The 19345-nt window shown below is 38.0% G+C and overlaps 1 protein-coding gene across 9 annotated transcripts in view; it reads left to right on the top strand.

Annotated features, from left to right (window-relative positions):
- The window catches only part of MCTP1 (multiple C2 and transmembrane domain containing 1), a 491422-nt gene that overhangs the window by 140171 nt on the left and 331906 nt on the right, over positions 1-19345 (top strand). The window contains exon 1 of one of the 9 annotated variants that reach the window (XM_036308585.1): positions 15259-15419. The exons of the other annotated variants lie outside the window; for them this stretch is intronic. The gene's annotated coding sequence lies outside the window, so the exon portion shown is untranslated. Of the gene's footprint in view, positions 1-15258; positions 15420-19345 lie in introns of those variants that run through there. 9 annotated transcript variants of the gene reach the window in all.

Here is a 19345-nt window from a genome sequence, read left to right as displayed (position 1 = left end):
GCACTTTACAAAAAAGTCTTTGCAAAATACAATTTCTCTGGATGTGATCTTGATGACATTGATCAGGAGACGGTTCCAGGCAAGAGCCTGGAGTTACTCTGTTGATTTTAAGGGCAGATCAATGTGAGGCAGGAATGCTTACTGGCTACTGCTCTGGGTGAGAATGTCTAGACCTTTGTTAAATCTTTTCCCCCACCCTTTCTTAACTGTGAGATTCCGGATGAGGTATTTATTATCTCTGTGCATCATGCTCTTTGTCCAAAAAATAGGGATAATAATAGTATTTACCTTATTATATATATAAAAGGCTAATATGCAAAGTGTCCACTCAGGACTTTGACTGGGAGATGGGGAGTTTGATTGCTTGCTATGATGTGCACTGACCACCAAGGGGTGATGTGGAATGAAGGAAGGCCCCGGCCAGCAGCTGGCAGCCAGGGAAGGAAGGCCCCCGATCGCCGGCCAGGCCTATGAACCCTACTCCTGCACGAAATTTGTGCTCTGGGCCTCTAGTAAGATATAAGATTATTGTAAACATTAAAAAGACAGTGTGTGTAAAATCTACAGCTGGACACATTGTAAGCTCTCTGAAAGCTGGTGCTGTTCTATTCTCCTCACTTCTTCTCCCTGGATTCCTTATTTTCCCACTTTCCCCTCCTTGATTTTTTTCATTCTCTCCTTCTCTCTCACCAACTTCTCATTTTCCATTTTCCTTCTGCTCCTTCACCCCCACCCCCACCCCAAGGTCACCCCAGTTCATCCTCTTGTCTTCAGTTGAGCAGATAGCTTGAGCTGACACCTTGTCATGAAACTGTTCTCTAACTCAGGTTCTTCTGAGTGGACAGAGCCATCCACCCAGGAAACCAACCAGAAGGGGGACAAGATCTGTTAGGAAGACAAAGGACCTACAGGGCTTTGAGTGTGGGACCTACATGAGCGACTGAGCAGTTATCTCTGCTTGAGGTCACTCACACAGGAAGTGACATTTCTCTGGTTCTTCTGAAAGAAAAAGAATGGGTGCGATTGAAAAGAGGGGGAGGGGATGTCCAGGGATAGAAATCATGATTGTCAAGATGTGAAAATGTGAAAAAATGAAGTGTTTTGTTTCTTTACGTTTTTTTTTTATTGATTTTAGAGAGGAAGGGAGAGGGAGAGAGAGATAGAAACATCAATGATGAGAGAGAATCATTGATCAGCTGCCTCCTGCACATCCCCCACTGGATCAAGCCCATGTTCCTGGACTGGAAATCGTACTGTCACTTCCTGGTTCATAGGTCAACGCTCAACTACTGAGCAACGCCAGCTTGACAAGAATGAAGTGTTTTAATGCACTTGGAGGGGGAGGGGATTTATCAATGCAGGAGAGGAGGATAACAAAGTAGTTTAGAAACAGATTTTTGAAACCTACTCCAATTACATTGAACTCTAATTGCAGACTTCCAAATGCATGCTAGAGACTGACTCTTAATGTTTGTTTATTTTCAGATATAGAGAATGCTTAATGAACTGGCTTGAAAGATAAACCAGGCTATGTTTTTTTCTCAGTTTATTGAACCAAAATACTATAATGCTCACTAAACTTAATAATGATATTTCGTTTGATTTGAGAGCTTGTTTATTTCATAGGACTTTCTGAATCCAAATTATAAATGTTAAGTCATAATTATCATTAGTATCCTCACTTTACCAGGATAATACTTGTTTTTCTATCTTTGTGATTTTTTGGTAATTCTGGTCCCTGAATGAAAAGTTGAAAATAAGTATTGTTATTCACTACATTTTTTTCATAGTTATAGACACTGTCTCCATATTTGTTCTGCAAAAAATACATTTTTTCCCCTTGGTTTTATTTCTCTACATTGGTACTGGGGCTGTGCTTGATCTAATTAAATATTGATTTTCACATACCCCAGTGTCTGAGTCTGACCTTTTTTCTAATTTTGAAAAAACACACAAAAGAATATTTCTTTTGCCATCAGAAAAGTGAGTCAAGTCCCTAGAAAAGCAATAGAGGTTATAATAAGCCACAATTGCTAACATAGAGGTTATGATAAGCCACAATTGCTATCCAGAGATTATGTACTATTTAGTCAAAGACAGTGCTTGCAATGGTATTTTTAAAATGGGGAAGAAAGATTATTTAATTGTTATATTCTGTCTTAATTGTTAAAGTGATAGCCTTCAATTAATTAGGCCTCCCTGTATCAATGTCCTACTCTGACATTGAGATGACCATGCATTTCACTTTAACCAATAGGGTATTAGCAATATGTTGCAAGTAGCCTTGGAAAGCACTTGAGCTTTGAAACTGTGTTTCTCATGCTGCTTTTGAAACCCAGGTGCTGTGTGTTTGAAGAAGCCCTGGCTAGTCTGCGGAGACTTGTGGCCCAGCTAACAGTCAGTACTAACATATTTGAGTGAAGTCATCTTAAACCATCCATTCCCAGCTGAAAATCTGTCTGATTGAAACTTCATGAGTGAGTCCAGCAAAAGGCCTGCCTGACTAAACTCAGCCCAAAGCGCCAATCCACTGAACTTTGAGCTAGTAAGGTGATTGTTATCATAAAACAAGATAGAAAGGCTTATTACACAATACTGATGTATCATATGCCATTTTTATATTATCTTGCTTATAACATATATAAAGATATCAGAATTGAGGCTAGAGTAAGTATCTGAATGCATTTAGTGGAATAATATTTAATAACTCGATATGAAAAATAGAGTTTTTCCCTGACTGGTGTGGCATCTTCCCATGCACTGAAAGGTTGCTGGTTCAGTTCCTGGTCAGAGCACATGCCCGAATTACGGGCTAGATCCCTGGCAGATGTGAAGGAGGCAGCCAATTGATGTTTTGCTCTTTCTCCTGCTCCCTTGCTATCTCTCTAAAATATCAATAAAAATATAAAAAAAAGAAAAATAGAGTTTCAAAAAGCATGAACTTACTAAAATAATTAAAACACTTGACTTTGAAACAAATAATTGTCTAATATTTACTTATTATTTACACTCTCGCCTATTTACAAAATAGATTTGAAGCATTTTACGTATTAAAACATGTAGACCCAAAGTAAGAGGAAGCACACAAATTCATTTGAATGGCAAATCTTTTTTTTCATAGGATAAATTTATGACATGGATCTTAATTGCAGATAATAGGTTTTGAATTTTTTTTCCAAAAGATACACAGATATTTTTCTAATATACATTTCTTATAGTATCTCAGGCATAATATGTATGATCAAATTTTAATTTATTTTATTTTCAGGTTTTAAAAAAATTTCTTTATTGATTAAGTTATTACATTTGTGTCATTATCCCCACATTACCCCCCCTCCCCCAACACTCATGCCCTCACCCCCCTGTTGTCTGTGTCCATTGGTTCCAGGGGTGGGCAAACTTTTTGACTCGAGGGCCACAATGGGTTCTTAAACTGGACCGGAGGGCCGGAACAAAAGCATGGATGGAGTGTTTGTGTGAACTAATATAAATTCAAAGTAAACATCATTACATAAAAGGGTACGGTCTTTTTTTTCAATAGTTTTATTCATTTCAAACGGGCCGGATCCGGCCCGCGGGCCGTAGTTTGCCCACGGCTGGGTTAGGCCTATATGCTTGCATATAAGTCCTTTGGTTGATCTCTCCCCTTTACCCCCACCCTTCCCTGCCTTCCCTCTGAAGTTTGATGGTCTGATCGATGCTTCTCTGTCTCTGGATCTGTTTTTGTTCATCAGTTTATGTTGTTCATTATATTCCACAAATGAGTGAGATCATGTGATATTTATCTTTCTCTGACTGGCCTATTTCACTTAGCACAATGCTCAAATTTTAAAGCAGCCCAGGACCTCCTCAGAGGGACCTGATAACCAGGTGTAATGATTTCCATATGAGCCAAAGAGCTTGGCTAGAATCAAGATATACACATCTCCAGTTTTCCCAGCACCTCACCTGCTTCCTGTCAGGCAGTCATCCCTTGAAAAGTGTGTGCAGAGTGGAGGAATGTATTTATTGAGCATCTATTTGCACTGGGCCCATCGAGAAACACTGGAAGGACTACTCGTGAGCAAAACAATAATGGCTCCTGGCCTTGTGTTACATAAATAACTGTGGAGACAGGTTTGAATCAAATAGTCACCCATTCTATAACCATCCACTGTGATTAATGCTCCAAAGTCAAAATAGAAGGAACCTAACATATCTGGAAATGACAGAAGGCTCCCCTGAGGGAGCAACGTGAAAGCTAGGATCTGTTTAGTGAGGCGGAGCTACCAGATGAAGGGAAAAACGGACAGCACACCTGGGAGAGGAAAGAGCCATTAACCAAGGTGCTGAGGCAGCAGAACCAAAGGCAGGGCAGTCAGGGAACTGCAGTAGGTGAGTGTGCCTGTGAGTGGAGAGCCAGAGTGCAGGTTGAGATGGAGGTGTGGCCATCCTGCCTGCCTCACACTCAATTTCTGCACACCGGGAAATTCCATCAAAACACTTCTCTGTTCTTTTATGTGTCTTTTGAGTTTTCCCCATTAAGCATGCAATACTTTTTTACTGGAAAAACGAGATTGTTTGTAAAAGGTAGCCCCATGAAATAGCTTCTAAAAATGTCACTTTGTTAATTTTTTATGCCTTTGCTGCTTCTTGTACTTCATATCCTACACATCTCAGTACTTAATTAAAAATTTTAATTAAATCAGCCAGAGATGGAAAAACACAGGTATAAAAGAACAAACTCACTGTCAAATGTGATCATCCAAATGCTTCTTGAGAAGCAATAGTTATGTGCCCTGCCCCAAATGTTATATGCAGTCTGTACTGATACTAATAACATTGTAGAATGTCGCTGGGGCTCTCTTTCTTCAATTCTGGTGATTGTGCAAGGAGAGATTTTTATGGCTGTTTATTCTCTATGAAATTGTCACAAATCTTTGCCTTTTCAGGTTGAATTTGATTTTGGGTGAGAACTGTAAGTCATTTTGAACAAGGTTGAAAAAGAAAATAGATGATTGAACTAAAAATTAATTATATTGAAAAATAACATATAACTATAAGGTAATAAGACAATTTCTTATATGGCTCATAAACCAAAGATTAAGAAATTCTTATTTTTTGAGTAATGGCATCACTGGAATAAAGATAGAGCCCCCTCCCTAGGGTGACTATTTCAGGAGATGTCATACTTATGTAATTATAAATTCTGAAATACATGTTCAAAAATCAATTTACTTCACTTAATAAAACTTCTATTCATTCATTCATTCATCCAATCTTGAATGTCTACTCCAAAACCAGCTTTATTCTGGGTGCTTGGAATACATCAATGAATAAAGACAGAGAGACCTGCCCTAGAAGAATTTACATTTTAGTGTGGAATTGAGAGATAAAAAAAAGTTACAAAGAAAATGAAATTAAGTAAATCATATAGTATGTTAGAAGTGGTAACTACTATGACAAAAAAGAAAGAGTAGAACAGAATTAGGGGTTTGGAAACCTGGGACTCAGGTGGCAGCTGAGGTTAATTAGCTAATAGCAAATAGTTATATTGTGATCACATTATTGCTTTGTCCTCAATATAAGTTTATATGTTTAAAATGATTTCATCAAAACTCAAACCAGACAATTGACCTACCTAGAAGTAAATAAATATATACTTGTGTTAATCTGCTTGAGCTGCCATATCAAAATACCATAGACTGGGTGGTTTAAGCAATGGAAATTTATTTCACCACAGTTCTGAAGACCCGAAGTCCAGGATCAAGGTGCCAGCACATTCAGTTTCTGGTAAGAGCCTCTTCTTGGCTTGCAGATGGTTGGCAGATGGTTCTCACATGGTCTTTCCTCTGTGCTTATGCAGAGAGAGAGAGAACGAACACATTCTGGTATCTCTTCATCTTCTTATAAGGGCACTAATCCCCTTGGAATAGGGCCCTGCTTTTATTACTTTGTTTCCCACTAATTACCTCCAATAGCATCGCATTGGAGCTTAGGGCTTGATCATATGAATTTTGGTAGGACTCAATTCAGTCCATACAATACTTGAGTCATTTGAATACACTAAAAAGATAACTACCATCAATTGAACAAGCAATTAGGTTGGGAGGTACAAACCCAAGAGTTGCACATTGGACTAATTTCCTAATAATTAATGGACATCATTCCCCTACCTTCCTCATAAAACACATACATCCTAATTATTAATGTGTGTGAAATTTCAGTGTTAAAAATGATTGACCTTTTAAAAGGTTGGCTTTTTAAGGATAAAAGTCCAATGCACCCCAATTCTTGATTGCTGATCACTACTGAAGTATACTGAAAGAAAGATCTTATGTTTAACTATAATCTGTTCTATGTGAAGTAATACCTTTGATGTCTAGATAAAAGTACTTTTAAATTCTAAGACAAGATAAAAAGACATGTAGAAGATGAAAGTCATGAGGCAATGTAAGAAGAGAAAGAAAAAAATGGGAGAAATATCTTTGAGGCCTCTAACAACCCTTTAGATTTTATTGAATCATTTGACTGAGTGGTTTTCATCATCATAAAATCCAGGATAGTAGGATTATATATTTATGGGAAATAATAGAATGTGTAAGTTCCACAAACATAGGAATTATGACTTTGCTTTTCTGTAAAGGCTACGATAATATTCTACTTTCAGCATATGTATCATAAATGATAGTGATGGAACGAGCAAGGATTGCAAATATGAGGATAATTTTAAAGAGAAAACATATCAGAATACAGTTTGGGGATCCTTCTCAGATTCAAACAAGAAAGTACTCCATTTCAGAACCTAAAGCCTAACAGACATTCGATTATGGGTGTCCTGAAATATATTATCTGACTAGATATGGCCCTAATACTGATTTATTTGAAAAATAATCATAATCTTTGAGAAATTCCATGTTTCAGTATGAAAAATGAATGTTTTAATTGAATAATGAAATATTTATATGTAACTCCCTGTGTATTAAAGAAATAATCAAATTCTTAAGTCAAATAATAACATTTTTAAGTAAGTTATATTAAAGTGCAACTATCTAAGGTGGAGAGAATACAAGAGAAATGTGTTATGTATTTTCTTTATATAAAGCACTGGAAGTGCTTTTGAAAGGATATTTTGGAATAATGCTGACCTGACTCACTACAATTTATTACTACGAATTTGAAATAGATGCTTAACACTGCCAGGCGATCCTACCCCTCTTATATAATAAAGTCACCTTCTCTTAGACAATGTTTTTACTCTTCTTTCTTCTCAAAACTCCAGAAACCTTTCCCAGTTGATAGTCTCAAAATATTTTCAGAGAAATAAATACACTTAGACATGCTGTACTTCATCTTCCCACTACCCAAATCTACTGACCTATGGCCCTGGCTGACCGTCTTCTTATGATGATGGCAGGCAAAGTCCTGCTCCATTTAGGCTCCAGATCCCAACCACTGCTCAGAGCTTGACTCTTGCAATGATCTCTTTCCCTCTTATTTCTGGATTTTTCCCCTTTTTCCTGAATAATTCCCATTTTGCATATAAACGTGAATTAATATCACTCATTTCTAATTAAAGGAGCAAAAATTCCTCTTTCAACTCATGTTATTCTCCATCTACGTTTCCATTCCCTTCATAGCTTCAAGTTTTCTTCTCACTCTATGCTTTTCTTCATCTCTTACTGTCTCAATATAGTAAAGTAGGTTTTTATTCTTACAATGTCACTGAAATGGCTTCTACCCAGGTCAACATCTTGACAAAGCCAAAGGTGATGATGATGATGATGATAATACTACTACTACTACTACTAATAATAATACCACCTCTATAATGCCTACTGTGTCTCAGGCAATATTCTAATTACTTAATCTATATTAACTAATTTAAATTTTACTATCACCTTTATAAGGTAGGTATGATTATAATACCCATTTTACAAATGAAAGCACTGGAAAGCTAAATAACCTGACAGAGGTCTCACTGTGTAAAATGATGCAGCCAGGATTTGAACCTGAAGCCGTCTGGTTTAGGATTTCTCCTCTGACTGCACTGTTCTTTATCAATACCCTACTTCCCATCTCAGCAGCACTTAACATGAACCACTTCATCTCTAGTTCTCCGTGAACCATCATATTTTAAATTTTATTTTAATTAACTCATTAATTTTAATTTCTTGCTTTCTTGGTTATTCTCGCTGAGTCTTATTTGCTTGGTTCCTTCTTCTCCATCAGCCCTTCAAAGGTTGCAGTTCCCTAGAGCTGTGTTCTCAGCCCTGTTCTTTACTTTGCACCCTGGTCTCACAGTGTAGAGTCCCATCTCTACACTGCTGACTCTCAACTGTTATTTTTCCCCATGAGCTCCATCCAGACTTTACAGTCAAAAGCCTATGTGACTTCTCTGCTCTGATTTCTGTTAGGCATCTCTAACTTCACATTGGCCAGGACAAAACTATTGATTCTTCTCTCTACTCACTCCTGCAAAAATCCCCTTCCCTCAATCTTTCAAGTCTCAGTGACAGAAAGGCCATGGAAAATGCATGATTATATCGAGTGAAAATTGAACCAGATTCTCTCCGGAGTGCTGCTGGGGATTCCTAGGGTCGGTTTTGGTGCTAAAAGCCTATGGGAGTGTTCTGGTAAGGGGGAGAGTGCCCATAATGCAAGAACTGGTTTTCTGTGGCACATGTTCTAGCCAGATACATGCTGCAGATACTTTGAAATGTGTGCTTGGACACAGCATCACGGCCCAGAGGATTGGGAATCAAAAGCAGAGTAGTCTCTAAGATGTCAGGAACGCTTTAAAGCATCGTTTTGAGTCCTTTGTTTAATCCATACATTTTGAATTAGATTCTCCCATTTTATAGAGTGACGTTTCCCATTTTATATTTTCCCATTTTGTAAAGACACTCTGACAGATATTATGTGTGTTCCCACACAAATCTGTCAGTTCACTCATCTTCATCCACCACCCCCTCCTATGGTTCAAATTTGAAACTTTCTGAAGCAGAGAATGCTAGGCGGCTGGAGGTAGTCTGGTGAAAACTCAAAAGTAAAAATTCGTCTTAAACCTTCATTTATTTGGAGTCCTAATCTACACCACAGCAGGCCACTGCTGGGTGGAGAAATGCAGGACTTCCGTGGCCCCTCTGAGGCCACAGGTAGGGTACCCAGGATAGTACTCTTCAATTTGTACGTATAACCCTTAAAATTCTTTTCTCCTTTGTGCATTTAGACATCAAAGAATGTCCCAGAAAACCCTTATTTGTACACTGCTACTTGGCTTTATCCCAAACGATCAGATCTTGTTATAATCCAAATTATTTTTGTAAACTAAAAGTATCATCTTGTTCTGAATGGTAGATTCTGCCTCTCCTGAAGCCCAGTGATGTTTTCAGTGAAAAGGCGGACAGACATTTCCCATGCAAAGCGGTGGGTGTTTTTCTTGCAAACTTCAGGATGGATGTCATCTCTTTAAGGAAAACTGTTTTCTCTTCTGAAATACACTTATGGATCCTTAGTGACATCTAAACTTTGGGTAAACCCTGCAATGAGTCTAAGCTCATAAACCCTGTTTGTAATTGTTGTTTTTTTTCCTAAACCAATCATTAGAAAAATCAAACATTTTACATATTACATTCTCTTTTCCCAATTTTTTTTTAAAAAGAAGCTATTTTAGTTTTATTTTTTAATTTGCAGAGTTAATATATGCACATGGCAGTTAGCTCAAAAGGTACTTAAAGACAGTGAAGATTCTCTTTCCTATAGTGTATTTTATTACCTAATTCTCTTTGGAGGGAATCAAGTTTACCAATATCTAAGTATATACAACACTCTACTCTTGACCTTTGAGGTTACACTAACATAATAGTTAACATACATCACTAAAAATCTGACTATATATTATACTTTTAAAAGTATAGACACTATAATTATATAAATAATGATATTAAGAACAATAAGTAGACATCATAAAAGAAAATAGTTAACTCTTAATAAGTATTTCTTTCATTCTTTTCATATTTCCATAATGTTTATTTCATCTGACATGTTCTCTGCTAAGTAACTCATTTCATTGATTCTGAAATTAAAATGTTTCTTATAATTGTTGGCATCTTACAATTAGTTGGCAATGCTTTTATTTCTTAATGGCACAATAAATAAATATCTTAGACTGGATAAAGTATAATTTGACTTCTTATTACTTCTTGGGAAAAAAAGACAAATTAGAATTGTGGTAGATAAATAAATGAAGAGGGTTTGCTAGGCTTCTATTTAGACCTCCAAACAAAAATTAAAAACATTTAAAAATTACTCCCAATCTTTAATAATTTTCAGACTTTAGGCTACATTGTGATGTATGTAACTAGCATTTAAAAATATAATATTCTGATTTTAAAATTTCACCTAATGATGTAGGTGAAATACTGTGGAATAGTTCCAACACAACATCTAATAAGGTGACTAAGTCAGTATCTTTTTAAAATGCTAGTGTTTGGGCATTTATTCTAGATACAGATCTACTGATGTTAACTTGAGAACTGCTCTCTGGCATTATTCAGAGCAAAGTTTAGTTATTAGGAAAATGTCTGGCAGCACCTCCTTGTTATGCAAGGCACAGAAATGGTGTCCTCACCTGTACTGAAACGTGGAAAGGGATTTTTTTCTGTAAGACATTACAAATGGGGTCCAGTTGATAGTGTTCTACAGTGTGTGCGCTTCTTTCAAAACATTTGTTTTAAAAATGTTTGGCTTGGCACTATATGAGGTAGAGATGTACAGAAAAGGCCAAGGTAAATTAGATGTGCTTCCTCAGAGCTTGGGTCTGCTGGTATAGATAAGTTGTGTGCAAATAGCTAGAAAAAACAAATTAAAGAGGTAAACAGTGCCATAAAAAGTACATCAATAAAAGGAAAGACATGACATTCATCAGAAAAAGATAAGGAAAGCATCTCAAAGGAAGTATTTTTACAAAACTGATAAAAATTAACACAGGAAATTAATTGGTTATTTTGTCACAATTATTGGAAAAACAATTTTACTGATTTTTTAATAATCATCACCCAATAAGTGAAGATTTTTTTTTCTCCATTGATTTCTAGAGAGAGTGGAAAGGAGGGGGGAGAGGGAGAGGGAGAGAGAGCTGATGTGAGAGAGACACATGGATTGATGGCCTCCTGCCCCAGCCTGGGATTGAATCCGCAACCGAGGTACATGCCCTTGTCAGGGAATCGAACCCTGCAATCCTTCCATCCTTGGGCCAATGCTCTAACCATGGAGCCAAACCAGCCAGGGCTTACTGATTTTTAATGTTCAATTTAGGTAAGCTAGACCCTTTTCCAAGATCATAAGGGTTTTTTTGTATGTATAGTTTTAAGTAAAAAGTTCTGTCTACATCAAAACTCTTTCTGGGTAATCTCACCTTGTTTTTTCAGAAGTATGACACGAAGTTAAAATGGGTGAAATTGCTTAAGGATTTGAGAATGTGAGAATGCAAGCAACGTCTGATATTAACTAACTATAAGCTAAGCTGAAAAATAGATTTTGGGTTTGGTAGGAAGTAGAGGGTCTCAGAATCATCATCCTGTCAGCCACAGCTGTGACAACACTGTGGGACTCCACTCTTCCCTTTATTTCAAGCCTTTGGTTTTCAGCATGCCCCGTGGGAAGGCACCTTCCTGGTCAGATTTTCCTAGTTTAGTCCAAATCAAAAACTAGCGCCTCTATTTTTTTCCTTATTCTTTCTAAAGAGGGAATCACCATTACTAGTTCTTATAAAAGCATGCAAAATAGACAATAAACATTTCCATTGGTATTTAAATGATCATTTGAACAAAGACTTACTGGCCACAGGAGATTTATACCTTGTGTATTTTTTTAAATAAAAAGGAGGCACAAGTTTAATTTTAGTCAGAACCTTGAACATGTGAACACGTTTTAGGACCTCATTTAGTACAGATTTGTAAGGTGTTTCCAAAAGAATCTTGCACCTTAGCACCTGGAATTAATGCTTTTCCCCCCTTCAAAATAATACAATCTCTCACATGGATTTCAGAAGCTTAACAGAGACATAAATGATAGCAGAAATCTAAAGTCAGGTGTTATTTTGTAATAAATCTTATCACTCACCATAGTGACAGAATAAAAATGTCTTTTTAAATGCTTGGCTTGACTCTGAGAACTTCTGAATTTTGGCTGAACATATTTTAGCCTAGCCAGTGACTGTGATCTTGGAAGCAAGCTAGACAGGGGGAAAATCTTCTATATATATATAAAAGCCTATGCAACCGATACGACTGAACAACTGGGATGACTGGATAGACTGGACGACTGGCTGGTAGCTATGACATGCACTGACCTAGACCTTGCTGCTGGGGCCCTGACAGCCCTGAATCTGGTTCACCTACACCCTGGACCCATGCTGGAGGGAGGAGAGAGCCTGATTCCTTGTGGAATTGGCCATTAGTTAGCTTGCTGCTGGGGCCAACCTCTCGTGGTCCCTCCCCCCGGCAGGCCATCCTCACCCCCCCCCCATTGGCCCCAATCTCTGGCCAGGTAGAGGGATCCCACCTGTGCATGAATTTGTGCACTAGGCCTCTAGTTGAATAATAAAATTGATATGTTCTATTCCTTATTTATTGGCAGCAACTAGTATCAGAATATCTGCTTTGCCCATAGATGATAGCTAGTAAAGTCAATGTGTCATTTAGGGTTTTGCTAGTGGTTATAAAAAATAAACCAAAAAAAAGTCAGTGTCTTAACACAATAGAAGTTGATTTCTCACTCACACAACACCTCGTGTGTGTGTTTCTGAGCTTTCCTGGAATCAAGGTTCCTTTCATATTTGGACTGTTGTTTGCTGGGGGTCTTGGAATCTTCGTGTTCAGGCAAAAGGAGAAGGATAAAGGACAGAGAAGAGAAGACACAGACTCTTTCATTCACTTTGGCTTTTAAGTGACATACATCTCTTACACTTACATTCTGGTAAAATATGGTCCCATCTAGAATGCAGGGGTTGCTGGTAAATGTAACTGGCAAGGCAGCTGCTTCCCAGAAAAACACACGAAGTAAGAGTGGATAAGTTTGCTGGATTCACAGTATCTGTATTGTGGTGGTGGTGGTGTTGATGGTGGGGTGACAAGGTCCTCAAATTTTGTTGCAGAGTAAGCTGTTTCTGCCCAGTGCAAGTTGATCCCACCTGATTAGAGAAGATTCTGTGGAAAGCCCAGTGGTAATTTGTTTTGAAAAGCCATGTTGCTTTGGGGAGAATATTTCATGCCCACTAGCTGAGTGTAAGAATTCTAAATCCAGTAAACCTACCTACTCTTTTTTTAAAAAAAAAATTTCCATATTCCTTCTAAAAGGAAATGGGAATTTATGCAAAAGTACTTCTGACTTGTTTTGCTTGTCTTCGAACATTTGAACTGATGAAGTATTGATATAAGTAAATTGTCTTCTGACAAAGGTATTAATTAACCTACAGCAGAATGTCACGATCAAGAACTGCTGGGCTGAGATATAAGGTAGGTGCATAAGAAAATGCTCCCTCAGGATACATATGTAATACTTTAAATAATTGAAAGAAAGAAAGAAAGAAAGAAAGAAAGAAAGAAAGAAAGAAAGAAAGAAAGAAAAAAAGAAAGAAACTCCCTCGTTGAAGTCAGTAGATTTGTCTTCTGATCTTATTTTCTGCTTCTGTGTGACCCTAGGCAAGTTCTCACCATCCTCAATAGTAAAATTAGACTTGAAATTGATGGTCCAGCTCTGACTCTTTCTGTACTAAATTTTTTCCCCAATCTATAGTTTAAAGACTTTGTAATTTAAAGGGATAGCCTGAAGGGGTAAGAGTAAAGAGAATATGGCTAGCAAATCAAGCACCTCACTTGGTGAGCAAAAATGTCCCCATTTTCTGAGAATTTGTATTCAGAATAAAAGATACTTAAAATGTAATTATTCTGATAATGATTTTATTAGTATCTGCCAGTTTGAGGGGGAAGGGCTTTTAGAATTTTATTGGGCACCTCAGCATTGTAAATTGACTCTAGTTTATATCATTTTTATATTTCCAATGATATCTGCCTTGCTTTTTTTTGTTGTTGTTAATCCTCATCTGAGGATATTTTTCTATTAATTTTTTAGAGTGAATGGAAGGGAGGGGAAGAGACACAGAGAGAAATATCGATGGATTGGTTGCCTCCCCCATGGGCCCAAGCAGGTCAGGGCCTGCCACCGAGGTACAGTCCAACCAGGGCCCTGGCCTGCCACCGAGGTATGTGCCCTTGATCAGAATTGAACCTGGGACTCTTCATTCCCCGGGGCTGATGCTCTACCCACTGAGCCAGACCAGCTAGGGCCTGCTTTGCTTTTGCTCAAAGAGTGCATCCTCCTCTATTGGGAAATATAGGTGGTTTCGTTTTTTGTTTTCTGTTTGTTTGTTTTGCTGTTAGGGGAAACCTAAGTGGTCAAGACTGAATTTGTTGAATGCACATCCTTGAATTCTGGATAATCTATGAGAGCAGCTGAGCCTCCTGATGGAAAAATGTCATGGACCTTAGTATGTGTGCTGGTTAATTCAGACTCTTGGTAAATTTGTGAATGTGCTGAACATGTCCTTACAGGCAACCCTCAAGTGCCAGGCATCCACTAATTTTACAATGAAAATAATTTTACTTCTTTTGTGATTCCTTGAAATGCCATATTAAGTGTTGTTTTAATTTTTTTTTTAAGTAAAATCAGTAATGTAGTAGATACTGAACAATACATAGCTACTTATTGTTTCTACCAATTAATATTTCTTTCTGGATTTTCATTCTTTTAAGGCTATGTTGATTATTTTGGATTTCTTTTAGCCCATGTAAGGCTCCTTCACAAATATTTATCAGCATTCACTATATGTGAGGGACCTTCTTACGTGTACTAGTGGATATTATGACCCATGAAACAGCACAGATGGTAAAAAGGAAAAAAGGGAAAGGTATGTGGTTGACTTACTAGTTGTTAGCAAGGCCATTCTTTTCTTTATGATAGATGGGATCACTTTTATAAAATTGATTTTATTTGAAGGCTGTTGGGATGCTTATTGGTCTACAAACTTTACAAGCTGCCTCAGTCGTTGAGGTTCCATTGTAATATCCCATCACCTTTGTTTTGCTCTTTTAAAATATATCGTTGGCTCATGTTTGAGCCATAATACATTAAACTTACTATTAATCATTAACACCTGGCTGTGAATTTTTTGGTAAGTTTGCTCGGTGCCAACTAGTGGAGAGTGTCAGTGCCTGAGACCTGGAAGGAGGGAGCTGTCCGGACTGTTAGAAAAGGGTCTTGATTTCCATCTGGTCCTCCATGTGTGGTCCAGAGTCAGGCTGGCTGCTCCCATAACTGTACCTGAAGCAAAGAGCACTTGAAGAGAGTGAAACACCCCTTTCCTAAGGGCAGCTCGGGTAAGGCTCAGTCTTTTAAAAAAATTCCTAGGATACTGGAGAAAGTAAAATAAACCCAAGGTATGGAAATAAAAAGGAATGTAGAGCACAGATGTCTTGCTTTTCTGAACTGTAGTGCACACTCAAATTGGTTTGGCTGATTCCTTTGCCCTGTTGTAACCATGTTATTGGAAAGTGAACTGCCAAATTCTCTTTTGATATAGCCATTCATAGTACCTCTGAATGGTGAGACTAAATGGACAGAAAATTGATTGAAGCTTTCCTAGCCATATCCCACCTGATGAAAATTGCTTTTCAGGCTCCGTACCAGCATATCATTCTTCCTTGCTTAAGAATTGTGGGTGGTCAATTCTTGGACAAAAAGGAGATAAATACCTTTAGAATTTGGAGAATTTTCCAAATTAATAGAAGAGAGGGGCACATGGCAGCTGCAGAATAGTATAAAATAAAGCTGAGAGCTCAGAAAAGAGGGCTAAAACCAAACTTTACTTCTTAGTTTTATTTAGAGTTTTCTTTTCACCAGGTTTATTTCTGTAAAAGTTATATGCTAATTCTTATTTTATCTTTTTTATTATGATCTACTTAAGAAATTTTTGTGATCAAGTGTTACTATTTATTTATAAATGGTGAATGATGTTAATACAGGATCTTTGGACAGGGTCTCTTTGGACAAAGCTTGAAGTTCTCAAAGTAAATCATTTTAAATACAAAACTATGTACATGAACTCCTAAATTATTGTGTAGTCGTGTTTCATGCTCTCTCTGAGCTAATTTTTTTATCTCCCTCATAATTAACACTCAACTAACTTTAGTATGAATTTATTTTTCTATGTGGTTATATTTGGTATAGTGAGCTCTGAATACAGTATTCTCTATTATGTTTTAGAATACTGTTTTTAGATGGTAAATATTGCTTCTGATAGAATAGTGTCACAAGGACAATTTTATTCTTTGATTATTAGTCTGAAAAACTACATAGCCAGTTTTATGTTTTCTAAAGCGTCCTTTCCACTGGAGTGTTATTACCTCTCCTTGCCCTTCAAAATGACTGTTCTGGTCCAGTGAGATGGGGTCAGTACAGACATCCATGATTTGTGCTTTCAAAACAGCACGTGGCCTGCTAACCTGGAGGGAACCTCTGAATCTTGGGTTTACTGCCAAACACAGAACTCCCATGAGATGAGCAACTATATTTCACTCCCAGTGTAGTCCCAGCACCTAGCACAGGTCCTCGCTCTCAGCGGGTCCTCAATCAATGCTTGCTGAACTGAAGCGAATAGAGAAATATAAGCAAGTCAGTCAGGATTCTCTGATTTTCAAGTGATGGAAAAACCAGCCTGAACAAAATGGGAATTTATTGGCTCCAGCATTTGAGCTATCCAGGGATACACATCAGACCTGTCAGGACCCAAGGGTGTCCTCATTGTCATCAGTACAAGGTGCTTCTCCCTTTTTCTTTCTGCCCTGGATCCTGTTGTCCTCTGTGTTGGCAGGCTCCCTGTATGTGGAGGCAAAGGGGATCCCCCCTGCCACTTTGGACTTACTTGCCTTGACAGCTAGCCTGCTCAGGAGAACTGTCTATGTAGGTATCTTTAGCATAAGTCCTGGTCTGATCCTGGGAGTCTCGGTGGCCTTACGTGGCCTCATCGTCCCTGAACCCATCACTATTTGCAGGGGAATAGTGTATTCTGGCCAGACCTGGGTCAGGAGCAGCCGCCTGTGGTCAGCTCCACTGAAGTCATATGTTCTAAGAATAGGGCATGGTGGTTCCCCAGAAAGATGCCTGCAGGTGATCACCACCCCCAGGAATTGTTACAAATAAGGAATGGTAGCAATTGGCAACAGATCACAAATGCAAAATAGATCGTAAGTTTGAAACTAGATTACTCTCCTTCTAATGAGCTCTATGGTCCTGGTACACTTGGTGTTTTTAGGGATTCAGTAATAGATTTAAGCCTCTACTTGGGATTGCTGGGCCTCTAAACCTACTAGATGTGGTGGGAAAACGTATTCTCCCTTCGTGGGGTGGAGAATATTGAAAGCCTAGTCATCATATTTGTTCTGGATATTGTGCCCATTGTGAACCAACAAACATCTACTAGCACCAGTTCTGCTTAGTCTGACATGTGTTCCAGCTGTTCCTGGTGGAAACTCATGCAGGGACAATTCCTGGACTTCCCTCTTAGCCGTGTTCCCAGGCTTGGTGCTAGTGCCAGAAGCTCCTGCATGTCCCATTCTTCTCAAGAGGGTCTCCTGGAGTGTGAGGACGAGACACTGTCTTCCCTGCAGCCCAGCCTAGGTCTCTTGGGGACTTGGCAAAAGTTCCCAGTGTTCTATTTAAGTGTCCTTTTTGGGCTACAAGTGCTCGCATGCATTTAATTCCCATGAAAAGTTTTGAGGGTCCCAGCATTCCCCAGACAAGACAGACAACAGAGGCCCCAATAATGACCCTAAGTTCCATGAGGAAGTCCATTTCTGAGGTAACACTACGCTGCATTGTCTTTACCAGGTACTGTCTTAGGTTCATGAGGTCAGGCTAAATAGAAGCTGAAACTTCTGTAGAGTCATATAAAAAAAAAAATGATATAACTCTTTTCTCCCCTTGGTTTGTAAATACAAGATGCACTTTCAAGTTGTCTGGGCTCTCTATCACTCCTGAGGTAGTACTTCCTGGTGACTTGTGTATTTGCAAATGTCTGCAGAAATCATACTAATTAAGAATATTGGAAAGTAAGGTTCTGCTGTAGCAGAATATAATAAAATTTCAATCATCACTCAAAATACACTTGTTTTCATTATATCAAGATGTTGAGTAAATCAGTATGCTACTTTTATTTTTTTATGAATATTTTTATTTATTAAAGAAGATTAATTGACCTTTAAAGAATTTTATATCACTTATTATATGAAAGTAAAATAAAACTTTTACTAACTGGTGGAATATATAGTTATGATAAAATAATACTGTTTCATTTATTTTATCAAAAATTAAGTTTGTTAATATATCCACATGAATGTAGCAATACACTGCGCCCTGGCTGAGTAGCTTAGCTGGTGAGAGCGTCCTCCTGATAGGACAAGGTTGCGGGTTCCATACCCACTCAGGCACAGACAGGAATCAACCAATGATTGCATAAATAAGTGAAAACAATTGATGTTTCTCTTTCTCTTTTTCTCCCTCACTCTCCTCCTTCCTCTCGCTCTCTAATAATAATAATAATAACAATAACAACAATAACAACAACAACAACAATAATGAAATCAGTAAAGTAGCAATACATTGGGGAAATTTTCTTTTAGAAAATTAATTCAAATGCTATGCAAGAACCTTCTCTTTTAAACAGACCCTTTTACATAAAAAGTTAAGTGGTAAGTGTTAAGTCCACACTAACAGACGCCAGGCCAAGAGATGTTGTGAGAGTTTAAGAAATTTTATGCATTCTCTCACAGTGGGCTAAGACCAGTGTTTCAGTGTCAGCACCGGGGGAGTGTTTATGTTCTCTTACATAGGGCCTGGGTCAGGTTGCACCAGCCAGCTGGGGCAGCTGCCTGAGCAACAGGACGTCCTTGGAAGATAGCAAGATATCTGGTGGGCACACAACTCAGTCAGGGAGAGGGGAGTGCCTGAGTCAGTTGGGGAGTGTATCCTGTCTTCTGCAGGTGCAGGCCATTTGCTTCAAGCTATGGAAAAAAAAGTATAACAATATATTTCAGAAAACATGTCCAAACAGGAGAATCAGGGATATACCAGGTGTACTGGTTAATAATGCAGATTTTGTAATCAAAGAAAACAATCATTTCAAGAGAAACATCAAAAGTGCTTTATTCAAAGTAATGTCCATCACTAGCTACACACTTCCCCCCATCTTTCAGGTAATTTGTGGATACCGTCCCAATAGAACTTTTCTTGTTTTGAGGCAAACAAT

The sequence above is a fragment of the Myotis myotis genome, unplaced genomic scaffold, assembly GCF_014108235.1.
Source record: "Myotis myotis isolate mMyoMyo1 unplaced genomic scaffold, mMyoMyo1.p scaffold_m19_p_5, whole genome shotgun sequence".
Lineage (NCBI taxonomy): Eukaryota > Metazoa > Chordata > Mammalia > Chiroptera > Vespertilionidae > Myotis > Myotis myotis.
Note: the sequence above shows the minus strand (reverse complement) of the source record. Positions and strands in the feature narration are given on the sequence as shown.